This window comes from Mustela lutreola, chromosome 11, assembly GCF_030435805.1.
Source record: "Mustela lutreola isolate mMusLut2 chromosome 11, mMusLut2.pri, whole genome shotgun sequence".
Lineage (NCBI taxonomy): Eukaryota > Metazoa > Chordata > Mammalia > Carnivora > Mustelidae > Mustela > Mustela lutreola.
In genome coordinates this window covers 79101497-79114562 of record NC_081300.1, presented here as the reverse complement: position 1 = coordinate 79114562, position 13066 = coordinate 79101497, and positions in this window count along the sequence as shown.

The window sequence follows — 13066 nt, the reverse complement described above, 5'->3', positions numbered from 1 at the left end:
GAAAACGATTTCACCTGATCTGACTAGGAAGTGGTTGAAGCCTGAATTAAAGTGCTATATAAAGAGTAAAGACCTGGGAATTCTATGGGGAAAAATCCCTTGAAAAACAGCAGTAATAACTGGCTGCTCTTTATTGATCCAGATGCTGCGGTAGGCAAAGAAGAGCTGGTTTTATTCAGAGGATGATCTCCATTTGTCTTCCTGATCTGGCATTTCCTGCAAGCCAGGTATGGGGCTCTGCTCTAGAGCTGCAAATGCTGGGGGGCCCTCACTGTCCCTTTTCTCTTCTCAGGGGGACAACGGGCATGTCCATGGTGCAGTGGGACAGGCTTTACCACAGGGAGATAAAAGACTGCCAAGGGTAGGTTGGAGCTGGGAAAAGCCACTTAGGAACAGATTTTCATTGGAGGTGATAGACAAGGGCAAAGCGAAGAATGAGGATGAGTGTGTCAAGTTTCAAAGTGCCAGGAGGCAGCACAGTGCATTTGGGAAACTACAGCAAGTTCATGACAACCGACAACTGATCTGGCAGCATCACCTGGGGATGGAGGCTGAGCCCCGGGGTTAACACTGGGCTTGAGATGGTTTGTATACTATGCCGAGGAGGTGAGGTACTACACTGTGGGGGCACAGGGAGCTACCGGAGGATTTCAAATATCAGAATCGTAACCATAATTTCAAATATCAGAATCGTAACCATAATAGAGTATTTAATTGCATCCTAGCTTTCATCACGTGTAAGATGTACTAGAGTTTATGTTCGACTAAGAAAGAGAAATGCTGTCAGTTAAACTAGGATATGTCATCAAGTGCAAGGTGAGTGCCACCTTAAAAGATATTAAAATGGGGGGTGGGTGGACACATCTTAGAACAAGTAAATTGTGGTACTAGAATAATTAAGAAAGGTCGAACACTTGGATCAACAAAAAAAGTGATTATTGCTTACCATGTGACCCAAACTATATTAAGTCTTAGAACAAAAGACGTTCTTATCTTGATGCCCCGCAGCTGTTAGACCCAAGGTACAGAGGGCAGTAGGCAACGACCAGCAGGCCTCAAGTGCCATGTGCAGTCTCTAAGAGCAACTGCCTTTGAGAGAGGAAACGGTAGAGAGTGGGCTTTCGGAGGTAGAGTATTACTAGCTGGGAAAGTAGGAAAATTGACACAGAATCGGGATTGATGCCACTACAGGACAGAGATGGTGAAACGTCCCTTCTCAGAGATCTTGAGGCTCCTCAGAAATGTATTTTTCATTTTGGACAGAACATTTAGGATAAATATGATCTGTTCGAGTTCCTGGTTCTCTCATCAGGACTGTTTCTTAGGCTTCACTGGCACAAGAAAAGGGTTTTGATGGTCCAGGGTAAATCCTGACCAAAGCAAAGCACGGTATCTATGAAAAACTAACCACTCAGAAGAGAACGACAGATAAAAAGCCAGGCCGACCTGACCCTGCAAAATAGGTAAGGTTGGTCCGGCAACAGGGGTAGAGGGGAAGTGCCCATCTCCTGCTAGAAGAGCTAGAGAAGACCCCTTCCGGAGAGACCACCAGGAGAGGAGAGCAGAAGGTGCTGATGAGGAAGAATATTTTAATCAGCAGAGAAGGTCAAAATGACAAAGTTCCAGGATCAGTGTAAACATATGGGATGAAAAAATAAAAAAGAAAAGAAAAGATCATTTTAAAATGACTTTTTTTTTTTTAAAAGGACTTGTGTAAACAAAAGTCCTTTTTAAGAGACAGTTGGCTGTTTAAAGCAGAAGTACAACTCACTGAGAGAATCACCGCACTATTTATTTGGGTAGAAAGGACCTGGAATGTAGAAAGGCCCATTCTGCAGAGGAAAAAAATAGAATCACTAACAGGCCTCGTGCCTTGCACAGCCAGTGGCTAGAATCCCTGCCTCATGAGACCCTGTGCTAGAAGGCCGCTAGAACCATCTACAACTATGGTAGTCTTTCTTGGAAGGCAACAAGTGTTTGCCCAGTTAAGAGCAGAGTAACAATCAGTCACGTATTTGGTGATAATGTTTATCGATATCTTTAAAAGCCGTGTCAAGTTTCTTTTTGAGTAACCCTCACCCCACCCTTAGAGAAATTTATCTGAGGTTCACCTCTTTGAAATACCTCATTGTAGTTCCACATTTACCATATCCAAAAAACAAACAAACAAACAAAAAACCATTTTCTTCACAAAGTGTTCAGAAGGGGGCGCCACTGAAAACAATTAGAGCTTTCCCTGCCAGGACAATTTTGTTGCAGAAACAGCTGAAAGCAATCAGGTCAGACAGAGCCAAGGGCTGGAGGGATTTTTAAATGACAAAAACCGATCCAAATCAAACCAAAACAAAAATCAAACCCAATGGCCAGGATTTCAAGTTTGCTACTAAAGGTGTGACATTCTCCTAAGACATGCGAGTGACTTGATCAATATATTTATATATTTATATTTGAAGAAGAAGGAACTATTTGATGCAGCAAATCCACGTTGATTAAAATATACCAGATATGGGGGCTCCTGGGTGGCTCAGTGGTTTAGGCCTCTGCCTTCGGATCAGGTCATGATTTCAGGGTCCTGGGATGGAGCCCCATATCGGGCTCTCTGCTCAGCGGGGAGCCTGCTTCCCCCCTCTCTCTCTGCCTACCTCTCTACCTACTTGTGATCTGTCAGAAAAATGCGTAAAACAGATCTTTAAAAAAAGAATTAGTAGATGTGAAATACATCGAGGGTATGGGGGAAGGAAAACGATTTCACCTGATCTGACTAGGAAGTGGTTGAAGCCTGAATTAAAGTGCTATAAAAAGAGTAAAGACCTGGGAATTCTATGGGGAAAAATCCCTAGAAAAACAGCAGTAATAACTGGCTGCTCTTTATTGATCCAGATGCTGCGGTAGGCAAAGAAGAGCTGGTTTTATTCAGAGGATGATCTCCATTTGTCTTCCTGATCTGGCATTTCCTGCAAGCCAGGTATGGGGCTCTGCTCTAGAGCTGCAAATGCTGGGGGGCCCTCACTGTCCCTTTTCTCTTCTCAGGGGGACAACGGGCATGTCCATGGTGCAGTGGGACAGGCTTTACCACAGGGAGATAAAAGACTGCCAAGGGTAGGTTGGAGCTGGGAAAAGCCACTTAGGAACAGATTTTCATTGGAGGTGATAGACAAGGGCAAAGCGAAGAATGAGGATGAGTGTGTCAAGTTTCAAAGTGCCAGGAGGCAGCACAGTGCATTTGGGAAACTACAGCAAGTTCATGACAACCGACAACTGATCTGGCAGCATCACCTGGGGATGGAGGCTGAGCCCCGGGGTTAACACTGGGCTTGAGATGGTTTGTATACGATGCCGAGGAGGTGAGGTACTACACTGTGGGGGCACAGGGAGCTACCGGAGGATTTCAAATATCAGAATCGTAACCATAATAGAGTATTTAATTGCATCCTAGCTTTCATCACGTGTAAGATGTACTATAGTTTATGTTCGACTAAGAAAGAGAAATGCTGTCAGTTAAACTAGGATATGTCATCAAGTGCAAGGTGAGTGCCACCTTAAAAGATATTAAAATGGGGGGGGTGGACACATCTTAGAACAAGTAAATTGTGGTACTAGAATAATTAAGAAAGGTCGAACACTTGGATCAACAAAAAAAGTGATTATTGCTTACCATGTGACCCAAACTATATTAAGTCTTAGAACAAAAGATGTTCTTATTTTGATGCCCCGCAGCTGTTAGCCCCCAAGGTAAAGAGGGCAGTAGGCAACGACCAGCAGGCCTCAAGTGCCATGTGCAGACTCTAAGAGCAACTGCCTTTGAGAGAGGAAACGGTAGAGAGTGGGCTTTCGGAGGTAGAGAATTACTAGCTGGGAAAGTAGGAAAATTGACACAGAATCGGGATTGATGCCACTACATAACAGAGTTGGTGAAACGTCCCTTCTCAGAGATCTTGAGGCTCCTCAGAAATGTATTTTTCATTTTGGACAGAACATTCAGGATAAATATGATCTGTTCGAGTTCCTGGTTCTCTCATCAGGACTGTTTCTTAGGCTTCACTGGCACAAGAAAAGGGTTTTGATGGTCCAGGGTAAATCCTGACCAAAGCAAAGCACGGTATCTATGAAAAACTAACCACTCAGAAGAGAACGACAGATAAAAAGCCAGGCCGACCTGACCCTGCAAAATAGGTAAGGTTGGTCCGGCAACAGGGGTAGAGGGGAAGTGCCCATCTCCTGCTAGAAGAGCTAGAGAAGACCCCTTCCGGAGAGACCACCAGGAGAGGAGAGCAGAAGGTGCTGATGAGGAAGAATATTTTAATCAGCAGAGAAGGTCAAAATGACAAAGTTCCAGGATCAGTGTAAACATATGGGATGAAAAAATAAAAAAGAAAAGAAAAGATCATTTTAAAATGACTTTTTTTTTTTTTTAAAGGACTTGTGTAAACAAAAGTCCTTTTTAAGAGACAGTTGGCTGTTTAAAGCAGAAGTACAACTCACTGAGAGAATCACCGCACTATTTATTTGGGTAGAAAGGACCTGGAATGTAGAAAGGCCCATTCTGCAGAGGAAAAAAATAGAATCACTAACAGGCCTCGTGCCTTGCACAGCCAGTGGCTAGAATCCCTGCCTCATGAGACCCTGTGCTAGAAGGCCGCTAGAACCATCTACAACTATGGTAGTCTTTCTTGGAAGCCAACAAGTGTTTGCCCAGTTAAGAGCAGAGTAACAATCAGTCACGTATTTGGTGATAATGTTTATCGATATCTTTAAAAGCCGTGTCAAGTTTCTTTTTGAGTAACCCTCACCCCACCCTTAGAGAAATTTATCTGAGGTTCACCTCTTTGAAATACCTCATTGTAGTTCCACATTTACCATATCCAAAAAACAAACAAACAAACAAAAAACCATTTTCTTAACAAAGTGTTCAGAAGGGGGCGCCACTGAAAACAATTAGAGCTTTCCCTGCCAGGACAATTTTGTTGCAGAAACAGCTGAAAGCAATCAGGTCAGACAGAGCCAAGGGCTGGAGGGATTTTTAAATGACAAAAACCGATCCAAATCAAACCAAAACAAAAATCAAACCCAATGGCCAGGATTTCAAGTTTGCTACTAAAGGTGTGACATTCTCCTAAGACATGCGAGTGACTTGATCAATATATTTATATATTTATATTTGAAGAAGAAGGAACTATTTGATGCAGCAAATCCACGTTGATTAAAATATACCAGATATGGGGGCTCCTGGGTGGCTCAGTGGTTTAGGCCTCTGCCTTCGGCTCAGGTCATGATTTCAGGGTCCTGGGATGGAGCCCCACATCGGGCTCTCTGCTCAGCGGGGAGCCTGCTTCCCCCCTCTCTCTCTGCCTACCTCTCTACCTACTTGTGATCTGTCAGAAAAATGCGTAAATCAGATCTTTAAAAAAAGAATTAGTAGATGTGAAATACATCGAGGGTATGGGGGAAGGAAAACGATTTCACCTGATCTGACTAGGAAGTGGTTGAAGCCTGAATTAAAGTGCTATAAAAAGAGTAAAGACCTGGGAATTCTATGGGGAAAAATCCCTAGAAAAACAGCAGTAATAACTGGCTGCTCTTTATTGATCCAGATGCTGCGGTAGGCAAAGAAGAGCTGGTTTTATTCAGAGGATGATCTCCATTTGTCTTCCTGATCTGGCATTTCCTGCAAGCCAGGTATGGGGCTCTGCTCTAGAGCTGCAAATGCTGGGGGGCCCTCACTGTCCCTTTTCTCTTCTCAGGGGGACAACGGGCATGTCCATGGTGCAGTGGGACAGGCTTTACCACAGGGAGATAAAAGACTGCCAAGGGTAGGTTGGAGCTGGGAAAAGCCACTTAGGAACAGATTTTCATTGGAGGTGATAGACAAGGGCAAAGCGAAGAATGAGGATGAGTGTGTCAAGTTTCAAAGTGCCAGGAGGCAGAACAGTGCATTTGGGAAACTACAGCAAGTTCATGACAACCGACAACTGATCTGGCAGCATCACCTGGGGATGGAGGCTGAGCCCCGGGGTTAACACTGGGCTTGAGATGGTTTGTATACGATGCCGAGGAGGTGAGGTACTACACTGTGGGGGCACAGGGAGCTACCGGAGGATTTCAAATATCAGAATCGTAACCATAATAGAGTATTTAATTGCATCCTAGCTTTCATCACGTGTAAGATGTACTATAGTTTATGTTCGACTAAGAAAGAGAAATGCTGTCAGTTAAACTAGGATATGTCATCAAGTGCAAGGTGAGTGCCACCTTAAAAGATATTAAAATGGGGGGGGTGGACACATCTTAGAACAAGTAAATTGTGGTACTAGAATAATTAAGAAAGGTCGAACACTTGGATCAACAAAAAAAGTGATTATTGCTTACCATGTGACCCAAACTATATTAAGTCTTAGAACAAAAGACGTTCTTATCTTGATGCCCCGCAGCTGTTAGCCCCCAAGGTAAAGAGGGCAGTAGGCAACGACCAGCAGGCCTCAAGTGCCATGTGCAGACTCTAAGAGCAACTGCCTTTGAGAGAGGAAACGGTAGAGAGTGGGCTTTCGGAGGTAGAGAATTACTAGCTGGGAAAGTAGGAAAATTGACACAGAATCGGGATTGATGCCACTACATAACAGAGTTGGTGAAACGTCCCTTCTCAGAGATCTTGAGGCTCCTCAGAAATGTATTTTTCATTTTGGACAGAACATTCAGGATAAATATGATCTGTTCGAGTTCCTGGTTCTCTCATCAGGACTGTTTCTTAGGCTTCACTGGCACAAGAAAAGGGTTTTGATGGTCCAGGGTAAATCCTGACCAAAGCAAAGCACGGTATCTATGAAAAACTAACCACTCAGAAGAGAACGACAGATAAAAAGCCAGGCCGACCTGACCCTGCAAAATAGGTAAGGTTGGTCCGGCAACAGGGGTAGAGGGGAAGTGCCCATCTCCTGCTAGAAGAGCTAGAGAAGACCCCTTCCGGAGAGACCACCAGGAGAGGAGAGCAGAAGGTGCTGATGAGGAAGAATATTTTAATCAGCAGAGAAGGTCAAAATGACAAAGTTCCAGGATCAGTGTAAACATATGGGATGAAAAAATAAAAAAGAAAAGAAAAGATCATTTTAAAATGACTTTTTTTTTTTTAAAAGGACTTGTGTAAACAAAAGTCCTTTTTAAGAGACAGTTGGCTGTTTAAAGCAGAAGTACAACTCACTGAGAGAATCACCGCACTATTTATTTGGGTAGAAAGGACCTGGAATGTAGAAAGGCCCATTCTGCAGAGGAAAAAAATAGAATCACTAACAGGCCTCGTGCCTTGCACAGCCAGTGGCTAGAATCCCTGCCTCATGAGACCCTGTGCTAGAAGGCCGCTAGAACCATCTACAACTATGGTAGTCTTTCTTGGAAGGCAACAAGTGTTTGCCCAGTTAAGAGCAGAGTAACAATCAGTCACGTATTTGGTGATAATGTTTATCGATATCTTTAAAAGCCGTGTCAAGTTTCTTTTTGAGTAACCCTCACCCCACCCTTAGAGAAATTTATCTGAGGTTCACCTCTTTGAAATACCTCATTGTAGTTCCACATTTACCATATCCAAAAAACAAACAAACAAAAAAAAACCATTTTCTTAACAAAGTGTTCAGAAGGGGGCGCCACTGAAAACAATTAGAGCTTTCCCTGCCAGGACAATTTTGTTGCAGAAACAGCTGAAAGCAATCAGGTCAGACAGAGCCAAGGGCTGTAGGGATTTTTAAATGACAAAATCCGATCCAAATCAAACCAAAACAAAAATCAAACCCAATGGCCAGGATTTCAAGTTTGCTACTAAAGGCGTACATTCCCCTAAGACATGCGAGTGATTTGATCAATATATTTACATATTTATATTTGAAGAAGAAGGAACTATTTGATGCAGCAAATCCACGTTGATTAAAAATTACCAGATATGGGGGCTCCTGGCTGGCTCAGTGGTTTAGGCCTCTGCCTTCGGCTCAGGTCATGATTTCAGGGTCCTGGGATGGAGCCCCACATCGGGCTCTCTGCTCAGCGGGGAGCCTGCTTCCCCCCTCTCTCTCTGCCTACCTCTCTACCTACTTGTGATCTGTCAGAAAAATGCGTAAATCAGATCTTTAAAAAAAGAATTAGTAGATGTGAAATACATCGAGGGTATGGGGGAAGGAAAACGATTTCACCTGATCTGACTAGGAAGTGGTTGAAGCCTGAATTAAAGTGCTATAAAAAGAGTAAAGACCTGGGAATTCTATGGGGAAAAATCCCTAGAAAAACAGCAGTAATAACTGGCTGCTCTTTATTGATCCAGATGCTGCGGTAGGCAAAGAAGAGCTGGTTTTATTCAGAGGATGATCTCCATTTGTCTTCCTGATCTGGCATTTCCTGCAAGCCAGGTATGGGGCTCTGCTCTAGAGCTGCAAATGCTGGGGGGCCCTCACTGTCCCTTTTCTCTTCTCAGGGGGACAACGGGCATGTCCATGGTGCAGTGGGACAGGCTTTACCACAGGGAGATAAAAGACTGCCAAGGGTAGGTTGGAGCTGGGAAAAGCCACTTAGGAACAGATTTTCATTGGAGGTGATAGACAAGGGAAAAGCGAAGAATGAGGATGAGTGTGTCAAGTTTCAAAGTGCCAGGAGGCAGCACAGTGCATTTGGGAAACTACAGCAAGTTCATGACAACCGAAAACTGATCTGGCAGCATCACCTGGGGATGGAGGCTGAGCCCCGGGGTTAACACTGGGCTTGAGATGGTTTGTATACTATGCCGAGGAGGTGAGGTACTACACTGTGGGGGCACAGGGAGCTACCGGAGGATTTCAAATATCAGAATCGTAACCATAATAGAGTATTTAATTGCATCCTAGCTTTCATCACGTGTAAGATGTACTAGAGTTTATGTTCGACTAAGAAAGAGAAATGCTGTCAGTTAAACTAGGATATGTCATCAAGTGCAAGGTGAGTGCCACCTTAAAAGATATTAAAATGGGGGGGGGTGGACACATCTTAGAACAAGTAAATTGTGGTACTAGAATAATTAAGAAAGGTCGAACACTTGGATCAACAAAAAAAGTGATTATTGCTTACCATGTGACCCAAACTATATTAAGTCTTAGAACAAAAGACGTTCTTATCTTGATGCCCCGCAGCTGTTAGACCCAAGGTACAGAGGGCAGTAGGCAACGACCAGCAGGCCTCAAGTGCCATGTGCAGACTCTAAGAGCAACTGCCTTTGAGAGAGGAAACGGTAGAGAGTGGGCTTTCGGAGGTAGAGTATTACTAGCTGGGAAAGTAGGAAAATTGACACAGAATCGGGATTGATGCCACTACAGGACAGAGATGGTGAAACGTCCCTTCTCAGAGATCTTGAGGCTCCTCAGAAATGTATTTTTCATTTTGGACAGAACATTCAGGATAAATATGATCTGTTCGAGTTCCTGGTTCTCTCATCAGGACTGTTTCTTAGGCTTCACTGGCACAAGAAAAGGGTTTTGATGGTCCAGGGTAAATCCTGACCAAAGCAAAGCACGGTATCTATGAAAAACTAACCACTCAGAAGAGAACGACAGATAAAAAGCCAGGCCGACCTGACCCTGCAAAATAGGTAAGGTTGGTCCGGCAACAGGGGTAGAGGGGAAGTGCCCATCTCCTGCTAGAAGAGCTAGAGAAGACCCCTTCCGGAGAGACCACCAGGAGAGGAGAGCAGAAGGTGCTGATGAGGAAGAATATTTTAATCAGCAGAGAAGGTCAAAATGACAAAGTTCCAGGATCAGTGTAAACATATGGGATGAAAAAATAAAAAAGAAAAGAAAAGATCATTTTAAAATGACTTTTTTTTTTTAAAAGGACTTGTGTAAACAAAAGTCCTTTTTAAGAGACAGTTGGCTGTTTAAAGCAGAAGTACAACTCACTGAGAGAATCACCGCACTATTTATTTGGGTAGAAAGGACCTGGAATGTAGAAAGGCCCATTCTGCAGAGGAAAAAAATAGAATCACTAACAGGCCTCGTGCCTTGCACAGCCAGTGGCTAGAATCCCTGCCTCATGAGACCCTGTGCTAGAAGGCCGCTAGAACCATCTACAACTATGGTAGTCTTTCTTGGAAGGCAACAAGTGTTTGCCCAGTTAAGAGCAGAGTAACAATCAGTCACGTATTTGGTGATAATGTTTATCGATATCTTTAAAAGCCGTGTCAAGTTTCTTTTTGAGTAACCCTCACCCCACCCTTAGAGAAATTTATCTGAGGTTCACCTCTTTGAAATACCTCATTGTAGTTCCACATTTACCATATCCAAAAAACAAACAAACAAACAAAAAACCATTTTCTTAACAAAGTGTTCAGAAGGGGGCGCCACTGAAAACAATTAGAGCTTTCCCTGCCAGGACAATTTTGTTGCAGAAACAGCTGAAAGCAATCAGGTCAGACAGAGCCAAGGGCTGGAGGGATTTTTAAATGACAAAAACCGATCCAAATCAAACCAAAACAAAAATCAAACCCAATGGCCAGGATTTCAAGTTTGCTACTAAAGGTGTGACATTCTCCTAAGACATGCGAGTGACTTGATCAATATATTTATATATTTATATTTGAAGAAGAAGGAACTATTTGATGCAGCAAATCCACGTTGATTAAAATATACCAGATATGGGGGCTCCTGGGTGGCTCAGTGGTTTAGGCCTCTGCCTTCGGCTCAGGTCATGATTTCAGGGTCCTGGGATGGAGCCCCACATCGGGCTCTCTGCTCAGCGGGGAGCCTGCTTCCCCCCTCTCTCTCTGCCTACCTCTCTACCTACTTGTGATCTGTCAGAAAAATGCGTAAATCAGATCTTTAAAAAAAGAATTAGTAGATGTGAAATACATCGAGGGTATGGGGGAAGGAAAACGATTTCACCTGATCTGACTAGGAAGTGGTTGAAGCCTGAATTAAAGTGCTATAAAAAGAGTAAAGACCTGGGAATTCTATGGGGAAAAATCCCTAGAAAAACAGCAGTAATAACTGGCTGCTCTTTATTGATCCAGATGCTGCGGTAGGCAAAGAAGAGCTGGTTTTATTCAGAGGATGATCTCCATTTGTCTTCCTGATCTGGCATTTCCTGCAAGCCAGGTATGGGGCTCTGCTCTAGAGCTGCAAATGCTGGGGGGCCCTCACTGTCCCTTTTCTCTTCTCAGGGGGACAACGGGCATGTCCATGGTGCAGTGGGACAGGCTTTACCACAGGGAGATAAAAGACTGCCAAGGGTAGGTTGGAGCTGGGAAAAGCCACTTAGGAACAGATTTTCATTGGAGGTGATAGACAAGGGCAAAGCGAAGAATGAGGATGAGTGTGTCAAGTTTCAAAGTGCCAGGAGGCAGCACAGTGCATTTGGGAAACTACAGCAAGTTCATGACAACCGACAACTGATCTGGCAGCATCACCTGGGGATGGAGGCTGAGCCCCGGGGTTAACACTGGGCTTGAGATGGTTTGTATACGATGCCGAGGAGGTGAGGTACTACACTGTGGGGGCACAGGGAGCTACCGGAGGATTTCAAATATCAGAATCGTAACCATAATAGAGTATTTAATTGCATCCTAGCTTTCATCACGTGTAAGATGTACTAGAGTTTATGTTCGACTAAGAAAGAGAAATGCTGTCAGTTAAACTAGGATATGTCATCAAGTGCAAGGTGAGTGCCACCTTAAAAGATATTAAAATGGGGGGGGGGGTGGACACATCTTAGAACAAGTAAATTGTGGTACTAGAATAATTAAGAAAGGTCGAACACTTGGATCAACAAAAAAAGTGATTATTGCTTACCATGTGACCCAAACTATATTAAGTCTTAGAACAAAAGACGTTCTTATCTTGATGCCCCGCAGCTGTTAGCCCCAAGGTACAGAGGGCAGTAGGCAACGACCAGCAGGCCTCAAGTGCCATGTGCAGACTCTAAGAGCAACTGCCTTTGAGAGAGGAAACGGTAGAGAGTGGGCTTTCGGAGGTAGAGTATTACTAGCTGGGAAAGTAGGAAAATTGACACAGAATCGGGATTGATGCCACTACAGGACAGAGATGGTGAAACGTCCCTTCTCAGAGATCTTGAGGCTCCTCAGAAATGTATTTTTCATTTTGGACAGAACATTCAGGATAAATATGATCTGTTCGAGTTCCTGGTTCTCTCATCAGGACTGTTTCTTAGGCTTCACTGGCACAAGAAAAGGGTTTTGATGGTCCAGGGTAAATCCTGACCAAAGCAAAGCACGGTATCTATGAAAAACTAACCACTCAGAAGAGAACGACAGATAAAAAGCCAGGCCGACCTGACCCTGCAAAATAGGTAAGGTTGGTCCGGCAACAGGGATAGAGGGGAAGTGCCCATCTCCTGCTAGAAGAGCTAGAGAAGACCCCTTCCGGAGAGACCACCAGGAGAGGAGAGCAGAAGGTGCTGATGAGGAAGAATATTTTAATCAGCAGAGAAGGTCAAAATGACAAAGTTCCAGGATCAGTGTAAACATATGGGATGAAAAAATAAAAAAGAAAAGAAAAGATCATTTTAAAATGACTTTTTTTTTTAAAAGGACTTGTGTAAACAAAAGTCCTTTTTAAGAGACAGTTGGCTGTTTAAAGCAGAAGTACAACTCACTGAGAGAATCACCGCACTATTTATTTGGGTAGAAAGGACCTGGAATGTAGAAAGGCCCATTCTGCAGAGGAAAAAAATAGAATCACTAACAGGCCTCGTGCCTTGCACAGCCAGTGGCTAGAATCCCTGCCTCATGAGACCCTGTGCTAGAAGGCCGCTAGAACCATCTACAACTATGGTAGTCTTTCTTGGAAGGCAACAAGTGTTTGCCCAGTTAAGAGCAGAGTAACAATCAGTCACGTATTTGGTGATAATGTTTATCGATATCTTTAAAAGCCGTGTCAAGTTTCTTTTTGAGTAACCCTCACCCCACCCTTAGAGAAATTTATCTGAGGTTCACCTCTTTGAAATACCTCATTGTAGTTCCACATTTACCATATCCAAAAAACAAACAAACAAACAAAAAACCATTTTCTTAACAAAGTGTTCAGAAGGGGGCGCCACTGAAAACAATTAG